Source organism: Lactuca virosa, chromosome 4 (assembly GCF_052849685.1).
Source record: "Lactuca virosa cultivar CGN04683 chromosome 4, Lactuca_virosa_CGN04683_v6, whole genome shotgun sequence".
NCBI lineage: Eukaryota > Viridiplantae > Streptophyta > Magnoliopsida > Asterales > Asteraceae > Lactuca > Lactuca virosa.
The window spans coordinates 101,903,069-101,920,293 of NC_136429.1; the positions used below are offsets into that span (position 1 = coordinate 101,903,069).

At 37.0% G+C, this 17,225-nt stretch overlaps 1 pseudogene; it reads right to left on the reverse strand.

Annotated features, from left to right (window-relative positions):
* Positions 1 to 5,264: 5,264 nt before the first annotated feature.
* LOC145104841 (putative protein phosphatase 2C 23 pseudogene) lies at positions 5,265 to 6,854 on the reverse strand (annotated as a pseudogene).
* Between the last annotated feature and the right edge of the window lie 10,371 nt (positions 6,855 to 17,225).

Consider the following 17,225-nt stretch of genomic DNA (forward strand, 5'->3'; position numbering starts at 1 on the left):
AAACAAGCATCTCACAGATGGAATATTTGTTTCGATGAGAAAGTCAAAGAGTTTGGCTTTTCGAGAAGTGAGGATGAGTCATGTGTATATGTTAGAGCTAGTGGGAGTATAGTTAGCTTTTTGGTACTGTATGTGGATGACTTACTACTCATAAGAAATGACATCCCAACCTTGCAGGAGGTGAAATCATGGCTTGGGAAGTGTTTCGCTATGAAGGACCTTGGAGAAGCTGCCTATATCCTAGGGATAAGGATATTGAGAGACATGAGTAAGATACAAATTGGACTTAGTCAAAGTACCTAATTGGACAAAGTGTTGAAGAGGTTCAATATGCATAATTCCAAGAAAGGTGACTTACCGATCCAGAGAAATGCCAAACTGAGTAAAGCTTAGAGGCCGAGTACAGAGGCTGAGATAGCTGAGATGAGTTGATTACCATATGCTTCCGCTGTTGGCTCGATCGTGTATGCTATGACTTGTACTCGCCCTGATGTGGCCTTTGCTTTGGGCATGGTCAGCAGATATCAAGGGAATCCTGGCAAGTCTCACTGGACTGCGGTGAAAAACATTCTCAAGTAGCTGCGGAGGACTAAGGACTAGGTCCTTACACTTGGTGGGAGTGATGACTTGAGAGTGGTGGGGTATAGTGACGCCAGCTTTCAAACCGACAGAGATAACTTCCGCTCTCAATCAGGCTGGGTGTTTACCCTGAATGGAGGAGCAATTACTTGGAAAAGTTTCAAGTAGGACACTGTAGCTGATTCAACATGCGAATCAGAGTACATAGCAGCAAGCGAAGCGACGAAGGAGGCGATATGGCTGAAGAACTTCATCGGAGACCTTGGAGTTGTACCAACTATAAAGGATTCTGTGACAACGATAGTGCGGTTGCCTTAGCCAAGGAACCAAGGGATCATGGCAGGTCTATACACATCGACAGGAAATATCACTTCATAAGACACAAGATAGAAGAAGGAATCCTCGTGGCAAAGAGGGTATCATCAGATGAGAACCCGGCAGATCCCCTCACGAAGGGACTGAGTAGGGTTAAGCATTTACAGCATGCGAGGCGCATTGGGCTGAGGGATGATGTTAGTTTTAATGATTAGATAGCTATTTCTAAATTTGTAATAGATAAACTGTAATTGACATTTGATGCTTAAATAAAAGTTTTTTTTATTTACAAGTATGCTACTGTCTCATGTCAATTGTTTTACTATTGTTTCATTTTTTTTTGCATGTTTTGACTTCCAGAATAATTGGATTATTCAATCCATCCACAGTCGATCATACTTTGGAAGTAGGTATTCAAGCAAGACTGTCATGAATTTGGCTTGTAGATTGTCAGAAATGGTTAGACATTGCTATGACATTCATGAGTGCTTATAAGGTTTGAGTATTGGATTCAACCCACGCTCACTTGTATCACTTCATGGAATTTATCTCGAGTGATGGTGAGACGATAATATCATATAATCTTCAAACCTAGATATATGAGTTGTTGACTATGAGTTGGTCGTACATTGACAGTACGAAAACGCATAGGTAACTCGATGTTATAAAACGTGTTGTTGTGTATGGTTCAGTGAATAGTTAGTACAAGCATATACTGTCAAAGTTTATTTGTTCCTTTTAGTCCTTGGAGGATTAAAAGCGATATCTTGGGCCACTTGATGATTTTGTTATGACTTATGTGTCGGGCCCGGTCAGAACTAAATTGATGTGTTCGATTAAATTCTATGTCAAACGAATCAGAAATCAGGAAACAAACTGATGGACAATTAGATTGAATGTGTTCCATGTGTTTGTCCGGCTGATATCTTGAGAACAGAGGATTCTATGATCACTTATCTAAAATGGTACGTCTGAGTTCGACAAAGGGATTTAAGAGCCACGATTGCTAGTCGGATCCTGAAGTTATACTTACAACTATAGTTATTAGACTTATCCAAGTAGGAGACTGTTGGATAAGGTGTCTAAGTCCATAACTATATTTGGTATGTACTTGACCCGAGAGTAGCATGGTCCATTTGGGTTGCACTTCACCATGACAATTTGAAGGATGGACTTTTGAGAAGAGGATAATTATGATTTATTAATATATTATAAGTTCTAATATATTAATATGAAATCATATTATTTAATTACTATTGATCAAGAATTAATTTTGTGATCAAAAGAGACTAATTAAATATAAGGGGTTGATTTGGTAAGTCATTCATTCTTATAAAGTGGGCTTATGATCCATAGTTCTTTATGTTGGGCTAAACCCATGTGGTGACCCAAGGATACTTCATGGAGGTTTTAACCCATGGAGCATGAGGGATATGGAAAGTCATTAGGGTTTACATGGTGTAACCCTAGTTTGCCACACTATATAAGAGACCCTAAGGCTACCAAAATTGGCACCTAAGTGAAATTAGAAGAGTGCTAGTCGATTTTGTAAAGCAAGGAATTCTCTCTCTAGTTCTTCCATTTGTTGGTGGTGATTTGTGGTTCCATTTGAGGCATTCACATTATTGGTGCTAGGCTCTTAAAGCTTCAAGGTTTCCAACTACACTAAAAGGTATGTCATCTAACTAGAATTTTGTAGTATATATACTCTTTTGTATGCTAGTTAGGATGATGCTTTGGAATTTTGAAAGTTTGCATGTATATTAGAGAAAACATAGATTCAAAGCATTTAGGGTTGCATGTACACCATAGGAGTGTTAGAATGCTCAAAACCCATCAATAACAATCCTATTACGCATTCACACTTTCCATAACCAAAGTCTAAGCCTATGAGTAAATTGATACAATCCCAATTCGCTTAAATTATGGCTATTCTACCAAACTATAACACCCTAAATTTTTTCAAACTTTTTCAAAGCTATGGTTATAAAAATCTTTCCGGGAATTAACCTGCATTTAATAAATGCTTTGTCCCATAAAAACATTTACAATTAAGACATTGGGTGCTACCATTAAGCATCAACACAACCATAATAAGCAGATATGAATTACATCAATACATTTAATAAGGAACTGAACAGGTTCCAATCCATTCACTATCTCTTAACTTCAAGCTTCCATTTATCATCTTTTCTCCTTAAGTGCACCGTAGGATACATAGCAATAAAAAGAGATATGTAAGACAAAATGTCTCATGAGATACATAGGTTTGTGACCCAAAACCTTTATCACATTTTTATGAAAGTTATTTCAAGAATTTTTATGAAAATCATTTCATACATCTCATATCATAACACATCATATCATATCATTTCACAAAACATTTATCCATATTCTATTTCCTTTCATTATTAAGGGCTAATTCAGGTATGAAGACATTTCTGTTTTTTATACTCAAGGTATGCATCCAATAAAGGAACCATTCCCAAGTCTAGACCAAGGTGGAAATAACAAAATTAGTCCACAAGGCATCATTTCTATCAGGACATCTACTTTGCAACGGGGAAGGTATCACTCCTAGTAGATTCCTCTAGATCCGGTTATGGGGACATCACGGCTCGAGCAATATATTATTAACATTGCTTTTCGATTCTTACCATTACTTTACATGTTTTAAACATTCATACTTTAACATTCGGATCTTCGAGGTTTAAATTTTAAAGTAATTTATGAGTTTTTGGTTGGCCACGACATGGTGGAGGTATCAGCACGATGTGGCATGGACCACATGAGACGCGTATCTTATTTAGATGTCACGACATGACACTATATTGGTCATGATATGTCATATGGGAATGAGCATACCCTAATTTTCCGAGCTTACGCCATATTTAAAGGAAGTGATGGATAGAGTTTCCTCCACCCTCAACCTCCATCATCTCCTGATCGTTTTCCTTGAGCAAGCCTGTGACATCCCCAATTTCACGGCCAGAAAAGACCGATTTGTTTATGCTTTATTTAAAAATCATAGTATCATTTTAAAGAAATATGTTGTGGAATTTGTTCCCAAAAATATGATAAGTAACTTATCGAAGCATTCCCGAAGGAATGTATTTTTCATATATTAAAAACCTCGGGATGTCATTGTCAATACATATCAAAAGCATAAACAGAATCAACATAGGCCTTACAACATTCTATTTATTTCTAATGGCCTATAATCCATTGATCTCTCATCGGATCATCACTCCTATGCTCTCATGCCACTACCTATATACAAGAAACTGAGTGGGTCAGGCTTGGGAGCCTGGTGAGCACATAGGGTTTTCAACCCACAATAATTAAGTTTATTAATTTCATCAAATCAAACAACCCGATTACCCATTCTCGTTATCCTCACTTTCTGTCCCTAAAGCATCTAAAGTAAGGGACCTAGCCTAAGGATTTTCATCCGGATGACAACACTGCTGAGGGGATTCCTCAACAATACATGTCAAATAAGGCAACCATGAGTGGGATGGAGTACACCTGGTGAACACTTACTTCAAAAACACATACAGGTTGCGAGCCTGCTAGCGTTCCACTAGACTATCATCTATACTCCGGTAGATGACTGGATCATCTTAAACATCGAGGCCTCTAATCATTTATTTCATCATCTATATCATCTACCCATCTTTACCCATCATATTTATAGGTATAAAATACGTATACAATTTAAATCAAGTAAAACATATATATTTTGTTCATCCATCATAAATATCAAGAACACAGATAATATGCACACATAGTGCGTAATTTATATTAAATACTTCATATCTATGTGTAAGATGAAAGTAACTATGCACTCACTTGTTAAAGTGATGATTCCAAACTCGGACAACGCTTCGCTTCTAACAATTATATTTTCCTTCGATGAAACCTAGTATCATTACCGCTAGGTTTTAGTCTAATATTTATTGCGACTATTTACGAGCGATATCGTTTTATAAGTGTTAAACAGTACTTTTCAACCACTATGTACATACATGGGCCAGACATGAAACACCGGAGGGCATGACCATTTTGGCATTATAGCACTTCTAAAATCCAACAACCCTATGCGACCCTTCAAACCAAATTCCCCGTACCACGAGTAGTTAAAAGAAATCATAATAACACTTTATATATTATATTTTATAATATAGACAAAATTGCAAAAATGGTCCCTGTGGTATGCAAATTTTTGGGGTTTTAGTCCAAACCCCGAGTTTTTTGGATCCATGGTCCTTTTGGAGTGTTTTGTATGTGGTTTTGGTCCCTGAACTTAACTCCCTTCAAATAGGATCTGTTAAGCCCCCTCATGTGCCTTACACGTGAGGGTAAATTCGTCATTTTATATGTAAGGACCATTTTTGCATAAACCATTTTTTTGGCTTAATTGACCTTAAATATCCCCACTGCCTGGGTTCTTCTTCCCCAACGTTCCCCAAGTCTCTTTTTTCTACCCTTCTTCTTCTTGAGCTCTGTTGCAACAACAATGGTTTATTGAACCATTGATTTGAAAAAATGGTTTTAGTTTTTACCTCTTCAATGGAGGTACTATGATCCATTGTGAGCTGGCAGGCGTTTAGCGTTGGATTTGTAGTGGCTAAATCGGCATCGACCTCAAGATCATACAATGTTTCCTCTTTAATTCTCTCTAGATCTTGTCTCCAGAGATCTGGCTTTGGTTTTTGAGCTAAAACTGCTCTACTATCTCCTACATTCATCACGTAAATATCGTCTTCTTTCATTAACATAACTAGAAGACATGAACCCATTAGAGCTAGTTCAGGATTTTCAGCGAGCATTTGGTCTGCAATCTGAAAATATGCGTCTTCTGTGTTCTTTAATCCCTGAGATAGAGCTTTCAGAACATCTAAATGGTTAATTGAATTTGACCCATTGGAATTCAGTTGCTCTTTTAATCTTCGATCCAATTCTAATCTCTCCCTGTCGAATTCACACTTCCATCTCTGGTGGTTATCTTCTCATTTCTTTGAAGCCCCTCGGCTCCTAACTCTTGAACTCTTGTTTCTTCTTTTCTCAAAATCCTCGGTTGCACTGGGGTGACTCTCTTGCTGATCGACATATCTTTGATGGTTATTTGGTTGAGGTTGATTGTCGACCTGGGATTTGGTATCATCTAATGGTTGTTGCCCTGAAGGAGTTACATTCGTGGAATAAAGTTCATCGTCCCACAACAAACCTTTCAATTCCTTATGAACAGCTGGGTACAGATTTGATAACAGATAATCAGGTGCATCCGGACCATTAAATCCATCATAAATCCCAACAAAAACCCACCCGTGTTCCTCCGAAACGACGACGTGTACTCGATCTTCCCCAGCTTTCCCTTGCGCCCATTGAAGATTATGGCTCTGATTTATGAACTCGTAATCGTCAAGAAAAATACCTTCACTTCTCAAATTAACATTGCTAATAGTCAATTCATTGTTTTTCTCCGAAGCCCCAACAATCCAATCTGGAACCTTTAGAGAACCCACGTTTTTATTAATCGGGGCAACAATCGAGTTTTGCCCACGGGTTACAAACGTCGTTGAAATCGCTCTCTGGATGACACGAATCAACGACCTTTTTCTTGATCTACGTTTATAGGCAAACCCTCCCTGAGAATAGCTTCTTTGGAACTACTCGTGACTACCCTTTTCGAGAGGACCCGAAAAAAGAGGACCCGATAAGAACCCACGCTCAATCGGCCCCGAAAGGAAGCCTATTTTTTGGCTTATAGAACCATTGTTGTTGTAGCAGAGCTCAAGAAGAAGAAGGGTAGAAAAAAGAGACTTGGGGAACGTTGGGGACGAAGATCGCAGGCGGTGGGGATTTTTAAGGTCAATTAAGCCAAAAAAAAAACAGTGTATGCAAAAATGGTCCCTTACATATGAAATAACGAATTTACCCTCACGTGTGAGGCACATGAGGGGGCTTAACAGATCCTATTTAACGGGAGTTAAGTCCAGGGACCAAAACCACATACAAACCACTCCAAAAGGACCATGGATCCAAAAAACTCGAGGTTTGGACTAAAACCCCAAAAAATTGCATACCACAGGGACCATTTTTGCAATTTTGTCTATAATATATATTGTTTATAAGTTCATAATAACGATAATAAACTTAAACATAAGCTATACTTAAAGTAGGGTAAGCATAACTCACTTACCGGGAGGTTTGGCTAGGAACCGGGCTCTGCGGGGGCAGAACTTCCGAGCCAAAAGCTCTTCTTCTCGGAGCCTTCTGGAGCTCCGAGATTTGCCTCTTAGAACCTGGGAAATACTAAGGGTTGGGAGGGGTTTAGAGAGAAGTTTGAGAGAGAAAGAAGGGTGAAGGTGTGAAGAATTGAGGAGATTTGCGCCTCTATTTATAGGATGGAAATTGGCCCAACTCAGCGAGTTATGAGCCTCCTGTTGGGTTATGAGCATTCTAACACTCCTAAGTGTACATGCAACCCTAAATACCTTGAATCTATGTTTTCTCTATTATACATACAATTATGAACATCCAAGGTATTATCCTAATCTAGCATACAAAATAATAAATATAACAAGATAGAATACATACCTCTTTGATGTAGAATGTCTTCATGAAGCTTGAGTGCCTAGTGCCCCAAGTGTGACACCTCAAATGGTTCACACAACACCAAATACACTTGTAATAACTTGAGAGAAACTTGAACACTCCTTGAAATCGTCTAGCCCTCACACTCACACATTAGTGCCCGATTTTTTGAGCCATGAGATTCTTTTATATGGTGGCTATTATGGTTACACCATGTAACTCATAACTTTACCCATTCCTTATGCTCCATGGATTTTAACCTCCATGGAGTATCCATGGGTCACCCCATGGACTTAGTCCAACATAAGGAATCTTGGATCACAAGCCCACATATATAAGAATGAATGATTTACACAATCAACCCATATATTTAATTAGTCTCCTTTTGATCACTTAATTAATTCCAAATTAATTATTGATCAATACTAATTAAATAACCTTATTAATATATATTAGAACTTATAATATATTAACCAACCTTAAGTGTTATTTCTCTCATTATAGTCTATCCAAATGCATGATGCCATGCAACCCAAATGGACCATGCCGGGTCGGGTCAAGTCTTACCAATTATAGTTATGGACTTAGACATTAATCCAACAGTCTCCCACTTGGATAAGTCTAGAACTATTATTGCGTATGACTTCAGGAACCGATCAGCAATCGTAGCTCTCAAAAGCTTCTGTCGAACTCTGACCTTGTCGATGAACTCTGACCTTTGTCAATGACTTGTCCATTAGATAAGGGATCATATATTCCTCCATTCTAGATATCATATGGACTGAGACATGGATTATCAATCATTCTCTCTGTCCATTTGTTGTTTCCCGATTTCCGATTCATGATGAGTGACTGATTGAACAAATCAAATCAGTCCTGGCTTGGCCAAGCACTCACATGTATCATCTTTAAATCATCGAGGGGCCCACAGATATCGCTTTTATCCCGAAGGTAAAAGGAATGGATAAACTTCGACTCATATGGCTTGTTCTACTACTTGTTGAATCATACACAAAGGCACGTTTTATAACATCGAGTTACCAATGCGTTTTCGTGCAATCAATGTATAACCAACTCATAGTAACAACTCATATCTCTAGGTTTGAAGAATATAAGATATTATCGTCTCATGATCACTCGTGATAAAATCCATGAAGTGATTCAAATGAGCGCGGGTTGAATCCAATACTCAGAACTTATGAGCACTCATGAGTGTTGTAGCACCACTTTGTCCACCAACTTGGACCTCTACAAACCAACCCATGACAGTCTTGATTCATATCTACTTCCAACATATGACCGACTGTGGATGGTTTGAATAACTTAATCATTCAGGAAGAGCGACTTAGTTATTCTGGAAGTCAAAACATGCAAAGTGAAACACAAGAATAAATGAATCAAATATGGTATCAAACCCTATGAATATAAATAAACACTTTTATTTATCACCATACTGATTACTCATTATTCATTGTTTCGGTTTTATCAACTTTATACTTGAATTTAAAACAATAGTTGTCCCATGCTCCAAGCATGTACACTATGTTTTCTAAACACTAGTCATGCCATACACCAAGTATGCATACTATGTTTGTCTATGATCTTTACTTTGTAAAATAGATCAATTGAACATCACTCCAATGATCCTCTTTTCACAGTCCCAAATCCTTACTGCAAATGCAAGAATTCCAAATTCATGCCATTTACTGAAATCTGTTAGATTCTAAACTTATATGCATTGATCCTCTTAATGATTATGCACGAAGTCAGAAAGACTTGACAACAATCATTACAGAGCATTCCAAAGGAGATCAGCTCCTTGGAAACATCCTTCTTTCATTAAGTTTCCTAATCTTACACAGATTGAATAATTTCTAACTTTGAAACATTTCCATATTCCATTTTGACTATCACTTCTGAACAAGAGTTGCCTCCTTACAGATTATGTCAATATGGTCCTTCCAGAATTAACATTATACTTCCAACTGTCCTTGAGCAACCAATCTTTGGTAAACCTTAGATTGTCATCGACAATTGCTTAATCATTTTAGTCATATCCAATTCTAGACCTTTTCCCTTCATAATGCCCCAGGCATTTGGAAAATTTTAGAAAGGATGAATATAGCACATGTAATCGATCCTATATCCGAAGCATATGGGACACGATTCATGATGTCTCACATAAAGACTAAACCAGTCTTTTGCTATAATATTTCCATTTCAATTTGCCAAGTTCTCAAAATTCAGATTATGAAAAGGGATGCCGTAATCAATCCTATATATCCTTGATTAAATACGATTAAAAATCTCAATCTAAGCTTGTAGAATTAAAATGAAGTATAATTTCCTCTCCCTTAATTATAGCAAAACAACTTTTTCAACCCCTGCAACCTCACGAATTGAAACTTTTGTTTTCTATAATTAACATTGCTAACTTGCAACCTTTGTCATAATCATCATGCTCCCACTAACATGATGATTATTAGCATAACACTTATGCTCCCACTAGCTTTGACATGTACTCAGAAATCAGCTGACTTTCTTACCAAAGTTCAGATTTCTGATACTAGATTGTTTTGTTAAAACTTTATCAAAATCATACACCTCTCTTAGACAGCTCACATGTGTGTCTAAACAATTTTAAAACTATGAAAAGGGATGCCGTAATCATAGTCTCAAATGTTTAGACCTTTGCCACTTCTCACAAGTCCATGTTAGTATGCCGGTAAACCACACACGCTCCACTAACGACTTTGAGAATGCAAATATCACAATTGCTATCTAGCTAAAATCTACTTAGTGAAAGTGTTTCCTCACCATCATTTTCATGAATCGGAGAGAAACCTTATGACACTTAGATTTAATAGTGTATGTGTTCTTATCCATGTGAATTTGTCAAAACCATAATCACAAGACAAGGTTAGTGACAAATCCAAACTCATATTGATTAAACTTGTGCAATCTTAAATTCTTGCCATTTGGCAGCTCAGGTGCCTGCCATTGCTTCCAAGTAGTTGTGCAACCAATTGAGAACTCTCAGAACTCCTATGCAAAGCTAACTTGAATAGGCATAAAAATTTCAACACGATAGGTTATAAACCTCAAGTCGTGTGCTAGTGAAGGACTTTAGGTTTTATTCTTGATTAAGTCTTGAAACTTTCAAGAGCTTTAAGACTCCCACTGTCCTCTTGACATATAAGACTCCCTTGGTCAAATATTCAAGAGATAGTGCAGATTCTTTATCAAGACTAACACTTTACACAATTGGCCTAAGTTGGTCTCTGTTTTATCCAAAACATCACAACTTACCAATTTCAAATGTACAAGAGTAGATAACCTTTTACTCTTACATTTGACTAGTGTTAACAAACCCTCTTTAAGATATGTCACTCAAGTTACAATCTTGGAGTATGACTCTAAGAATTGTTTTGGAACGAAGTATGACTCATCTTTTTGATTTAACCATTTCAACAATTCATGACTCCTCTTCTTAGTCATAAGAATGCACTAAGATGACTTTAGAGGACCAATTGTGATATGGTATCTTAATCATTAAGATGATCATAAACATGATACTAAAGTACTCTCCCATCTTTTCAGATTTGAGAAACTTTTATCTTTCTGCCATACTTTGATTCTTCTTATTCGTTCTGTCTCACATTGAAACTTCTCCAATGCTACAGACTTATACTTAAACTTATAAGTATAACCATATTTACTGAACTTAAGTAAATCATGACGAATAGTCTTCTTGATCTTTTGTGGTGGACTTGACCAGTGCACAAGAATGTGTACTCGATCCCTTAGTCCTTTCCTTATTCACATAAGGAATTAGTCTTAATTTTCCAAGCTGAAAGTTCTCATTCATTATACTATACAACTTGCATGATTCCAAGTTTTGGTCTAATTGAACCTTGGGTGATGAGAATCTTTCCTTATTTGGTAATATTAGACACTACCACAACCGAAAGAATCAAATCCATTTTTCCAATATTGCTATCAATGGAATCTTATAAGCAACAACTTTTCACAAATGCCATTGTAAGGATACTTAAAATAAATAAAATCAAAACCTTTTTCTTTTATTTTAAAACTTTGTGGAAAAACTTATCCTTACAATCCATATGAAAACCTTGTTGTTATCTATTCCTAAGCAATATAAATATCATAACTCTTAAGTAATAGCCCAAAATTCTGATCACCGAACCATGCGATTGAAATCCATCTTCACGATCAGAATCAACATGTACTTAATAGAGTTAGACAATGGACTTTACCTGAAGTAGAGCCAAACTTATTGACTTTAACATCCTTAGGTAAATTTGGCAGCTTCGTAACCAATGCCCCTTCCTTTGACAATAGTTACCTATGGACCCTTGATAATGGGACTATCTCAGACTTCGCCTCTCTCTTTACCATTGGGTCAACTGAGTTGACTATGGCCGATCCCTTTCCATTGGGAAGAGAGAGCTTTACTGGATATCCAATGTCATCATTGTCAAGGTCCATAGCGTTTTAGGAAGTTGATCTTAGCAAATAGATAAGATTATTAAGGGTCTTGTCTTAGTCTATTTCATAGGATTCCCAAAAGAACTCACTATGTGACTTAGAAAGTAGTTGAGCCACCACTTTCTCAAGACTTTGACACCCAACTCTCCCGGCTTGTCAATATGTGACTACATCTCCAAGATGTGATCACACCTAGACCTTGCCTTGCCAATAGGGCTTGAGTGACCTTAAACTTTTTAGGAACTTGTGGGTTAGGGAGAATAATTGGAGGAGGTGAAAGAAGTATGATATCCATGGGACATCATCTTCATTTAGGAAAGCTTGTTTCAAGAGATTTGGGAAGATCATAAATGTCTAGACCAGACATCTTTTTGGGAGATATTCAAGATAGTTGATTTAAAGTCCTTAATATGACACCCAATATGAAATATTAAGGCTAGGACCCAACAAACTATTTTATAACTTAGAAGAGAGATGCCGTAATCCAAGCTATAAAATATTTGAAGGTAGGTGAATGACGATTCACCAATTTCCACCATGAAAAACGAAATAATTTATTAGGTTTTAATTGGATTTGAAAGTCCTAGATCTTTGAGATTCATTGAACTGTTCAAAGGCATGTTTCAATCTCGAGTGTGCCCTTCAGGTTTTGTGACTGGGATGCCGAGGATCACAAAACAAGGTGTGAATAACCATGCAAATATACTTGGTACCCTTAATATTTACCCCTTAATCAGTGTGCTGGTTAACCACACACGCTCCACCGATACTATGATAAATATTAAGTTACCCTTTGCCTACCTTGTTAAGTCCAGGTTAGTGTGCCGGTTAACCACACACGCTCCACTAACGACTTAAGCAAAGTGCAAAGTGTAATTTCATGGGTTAGCACCAAATTCACATTTTCCTAAGTAACTAAGATTGGGTATTAATAAGAGTTTAGTTACTTAGTATTTATCATTAATATTTTTAATGAAAGGAGAATTATAGTCCTTGTCCTACCCGTTCGGCTAACGACCCTCCACCAGTCAAGGAAGCGGTGGGTGAGAGTGGACACCCATTAAACTGCCATTTTATAGGCAGTAACCTTATACCCCCCTTATAGACCGGCTTCGTGAATGAGGCCTACTAACGGTAAGACTGACTTTACTCTTATACATATATATAAATATTATTAACTTATAATATTATAAAGTATAAGGGTTGAATTTTAACTTTTAAAATTCTAAGGGCTAACTTGGAATTAAAGTATTCATAAGTGAAAACTTTTCAAATTCCAAAACTTGAGGGCAAGTTTTGAAACTATTCAAAACTAATTAATTCCATAACTTATGAGTTTAAAGTAGTTTTAATTTAAAAAAAAAACTCTTCAAGTTCCATAACTTGAGGACAAGTTATGGAAGACTTTAAACTAATTAATAAAAAAAAGTAACTTTTTTTTATTGTAACTTATGGAACTAATTAAGGTTACACTTTTTTTTTTTAATTTAATGAAGAGACTCTTGAACCTCCATAACTTGAGGACAAGTTATGGAGTCATAAAACCATTTAATTAGAACTAGACTCTTCATTTTGTAACCTTTGCCAAATTTTATGAGTTTTATGATTCTTAAATGTGACTTTTCATATAACTTGAGGACAAGTTACAAAAACACACTTTGGAATCAACTCTTAGATTAAAATGGATTGAAAACAACTATTTCACACAACTTTTCTATTAATCTAAGAACCTCATAAGAACAAGATAATTCAAATCATCAATCTTCAAGAAATTAGCATGAACATACAAACTAATACAAATCTTGAAATTATGACAATTATCTTAGAAATTGGATTAGCATGAACATTACCACATCAAAAAAAAGTTTACAAAAACATCTTAGGGTAATGTTCCTAGTCCAATTCCAGCCAAAACAATCGAATATATGCATCCAACTCGATTTTTCAGCTACTTTTGCAAGTATAACAAGAAAACAAACCATGCTCTGATACCACTGTTGGGTTATGAGCATTCTAACACTCCTAAGTGTACATGAAACCCTAAATACCTTGGATCTATGTTTTCTCTATTATACATACAATTATGAACATCCAAGGTATTATCCTAATCTAGCATACAAAATAATAAATATAACAAGATAGAATACATACCTCTTTGATGTAGAATGTCTTCATGAAGCTTGAGTGCCTAGTGCCCCAAGTGTGACACCTCAAATGGTTCACACAACACCAAATACACTTGGAATAACTTGAGAGAAACTTGAACACTCCTTGAAATCGTCTAGCCCTCACACTCACACATTAGTGCCCGATTTCTTGAGCCATGGGATTCTTTTATATGGTGGCTATTAGGGTTACACCATGTAAATCATAACTTTACCCATTCCTTATGCTCCATGGATTTTAACCTCCATGGAGTATCCATGGGTCACCCCATGGACTTATTCCAACATAAGGAATCTTGGATCACAAGCCCACATATATAAGAATGAATGATTTACACAATCAACCCATATATTTAATTAGTCTCCTTTTGATCACTTAATTAATTCCAAATTAATTATTGATCAATACTAATTAAATAACCTTATTAATATATATTAGAACTTATAATATATTAACCAACCTTAAGTGTTATTTCTCTCATTATAGTCTATCCAAATGCATGATACCATGCAACCCAAATGGACCATGCCGGGTCGGGTCAAGTCTTACCAATTATAGATATGGACTTAGACATTAATCCAACACCTCCAACTCATTGAGTTGAGGTGCCAAGCGTCACCATATGGTGGCAAGGCGTGGGGAGGAAGCAATGGTCAGGATTGTGCCACGTTTCACTCACAAATTACTCCAAAAACTAAATATCTTCTAAAATCTGTAACTTTTGCATATGAGCTCCGTTTTTGACGTTCTTTATATCCACGCGTAGGAGGCAACATGATCTATAACTTTCGTTTAGACTCTGTTGGCTAATTTCATAAGAGGTTAAGGTTCCAACCTGGGATTGTAGTTCAATCGGTCTGAGCACCGCCCTGTCAAGGCGGAAGTTGCGGGTTTTTGACTATATTTTAAAAGTTATATTTTAACTGGCTTAGACAGATTAAGTCTGTTAAAAATTCATAACTTTGTCATCCGACGTTCGTTTTCGTCTGTATTTATATCGTTGAGCTCCTATTAATGATATCTCCAATTATCATTTAGGTTGTGTCGGCTAGAAATTGACTGATCTAAAATTCAAATTCTGGGCTGCATACTGCTATGTCAAATCTTAGAAAAATCATAACTTCCTCATACGAAGTCAAATTTGGATGTTATTTTTATTCATACTCTCGGTTTAACATATACTACGACCTTCATTTAGATCGCTAAGGCTAAAAAGTATTTTATCGCAAACTCAATTTTTACGTCACACAGCGTCGTGCCGGTTTTGTCGTGAAACTTTGACAAGTCATAACTTCTTCGTTATAAGTCGGATTTCAGCGATCCTTATATCCCCGGAATCCTTGTTAGGACTACTTCAACTTTCTTCATAGATATTGGGTCTATCTATTATTTTATTTTTTATGCTTATTTTTATTATTATTTTATTACGTCGTTATAAGCGAGTATAATGCACACAACTCACATAAATCACATAATACTCAAGTAATTCCTCTTCATTACTTTAAAATAAGTTACAATTGTTGACCCTAACTATTACATCATACTACTAATGCTTAGCCAGAAACACGGGCATTACAATTTTCTCTTCCTTAGGATGATTCTGTCCCGGAATCATGCATCAACAAACAGATGTGGATAGTGACTCATCATTATCATAAAATCATTTTGCCATGTCCCCCAAAGTGGGAAAATGCCGACAGGTACTCACCTCAATCACAAGAAGGCTAGCTAGTCCTCTTCTAGTTCCTTTACTTAGATCGAAACACTCAAGCACCACTTATACAAAATGTATATAAGTTAATAAATGACCAAAATACCCCTACAAGGGTTCTTAACTTTTCCTAAGCTTTAACATGATAAAGATATATGTTTAAAAGGTTTCAAGAAGGTTTCTGAACATATAGGTGAAGAAGAAATATTTTTGGAACAAGTTTCACTGTAATGATAGTAGAGTTCACCGTAATGGTGAGAGTTTTTACCGTAACCCTACTGTAACATCCCAATTTTTAGGTCCAAAAATTTCTTTTTAATTAACCAACACGTAAAAACATTCATAAGAAAATACTGTGAAAACACATCATCTTATAAAATAATGTATCATGTCTGAAAACCCAAGCCATAGAATAATAACATATCAGAGTACAATCCCAGAAAACTCCATGCGGAATTCATATGTGCGTGTGTGATGTGATGCTACGCCGCCGGCTCCTTCCCCTTAGACGAAGAGGTACCTGAAACCAAAACCGAAACCGTAAGCACAAAGCTTAGTGAGTTCCCCCATCATACCACATACCATACAAAATCATCGGTATCTCTCAACCGGTAATCATCATCGGTATCTTTCAACCGGTAACCAACATCGGTATCTTTCAACCGGTAATCGTCATCGGTATCTTTCAACCGATAACCATCATCGGTATCTTTCAACCGGTAACCATCATCGGTATCTTTCAACCGGTAACCATCATCGGTATCTTTCAACCGGTAACTGTCATCGGTATCTTTCAACCGGTAACTAGGGACTATTCCACCCCCTACCACTAGCATACAACAGCAAGGTACAATCATACAGTCAGGCATATCCGGGTACTGACCTACCCCACGGCCCTAAGGGCCGCTGTCAGGGATCCTAATCCCTACTATACACGTAACATATCATGCAGATAATACTCGTGACCAAAGCACATAACCAAACCAAGATAATTATCACAAAGACAATCATCTTACAAATACTCCTCTTTGGTGGGCCAGCATTGTGGCCTTAGACCCACCCCTAATGGAAGGTAACTCACCTCAATGTAGTGCAGTGTTTGAATTATCCTCGGCGCACAAGTCGACTCCCTTCGACTCCTCGATCCCTACACGACGACCTTCAAGTCAACACACAACCAGTACAACCCTAAACAGGGTCAGTCCAAGTCTAGTCAAAGTCAACTTCAAGTTGACCCGACTCGCCGAGTTGGGCCGTCAACTCGCCGAGTCCCTCACCCTTTACTCGTCCTTATCCATGACCCGACTCGTCGAGTTGGGCCGTCAACTCGACGAGTTCCTCCCTC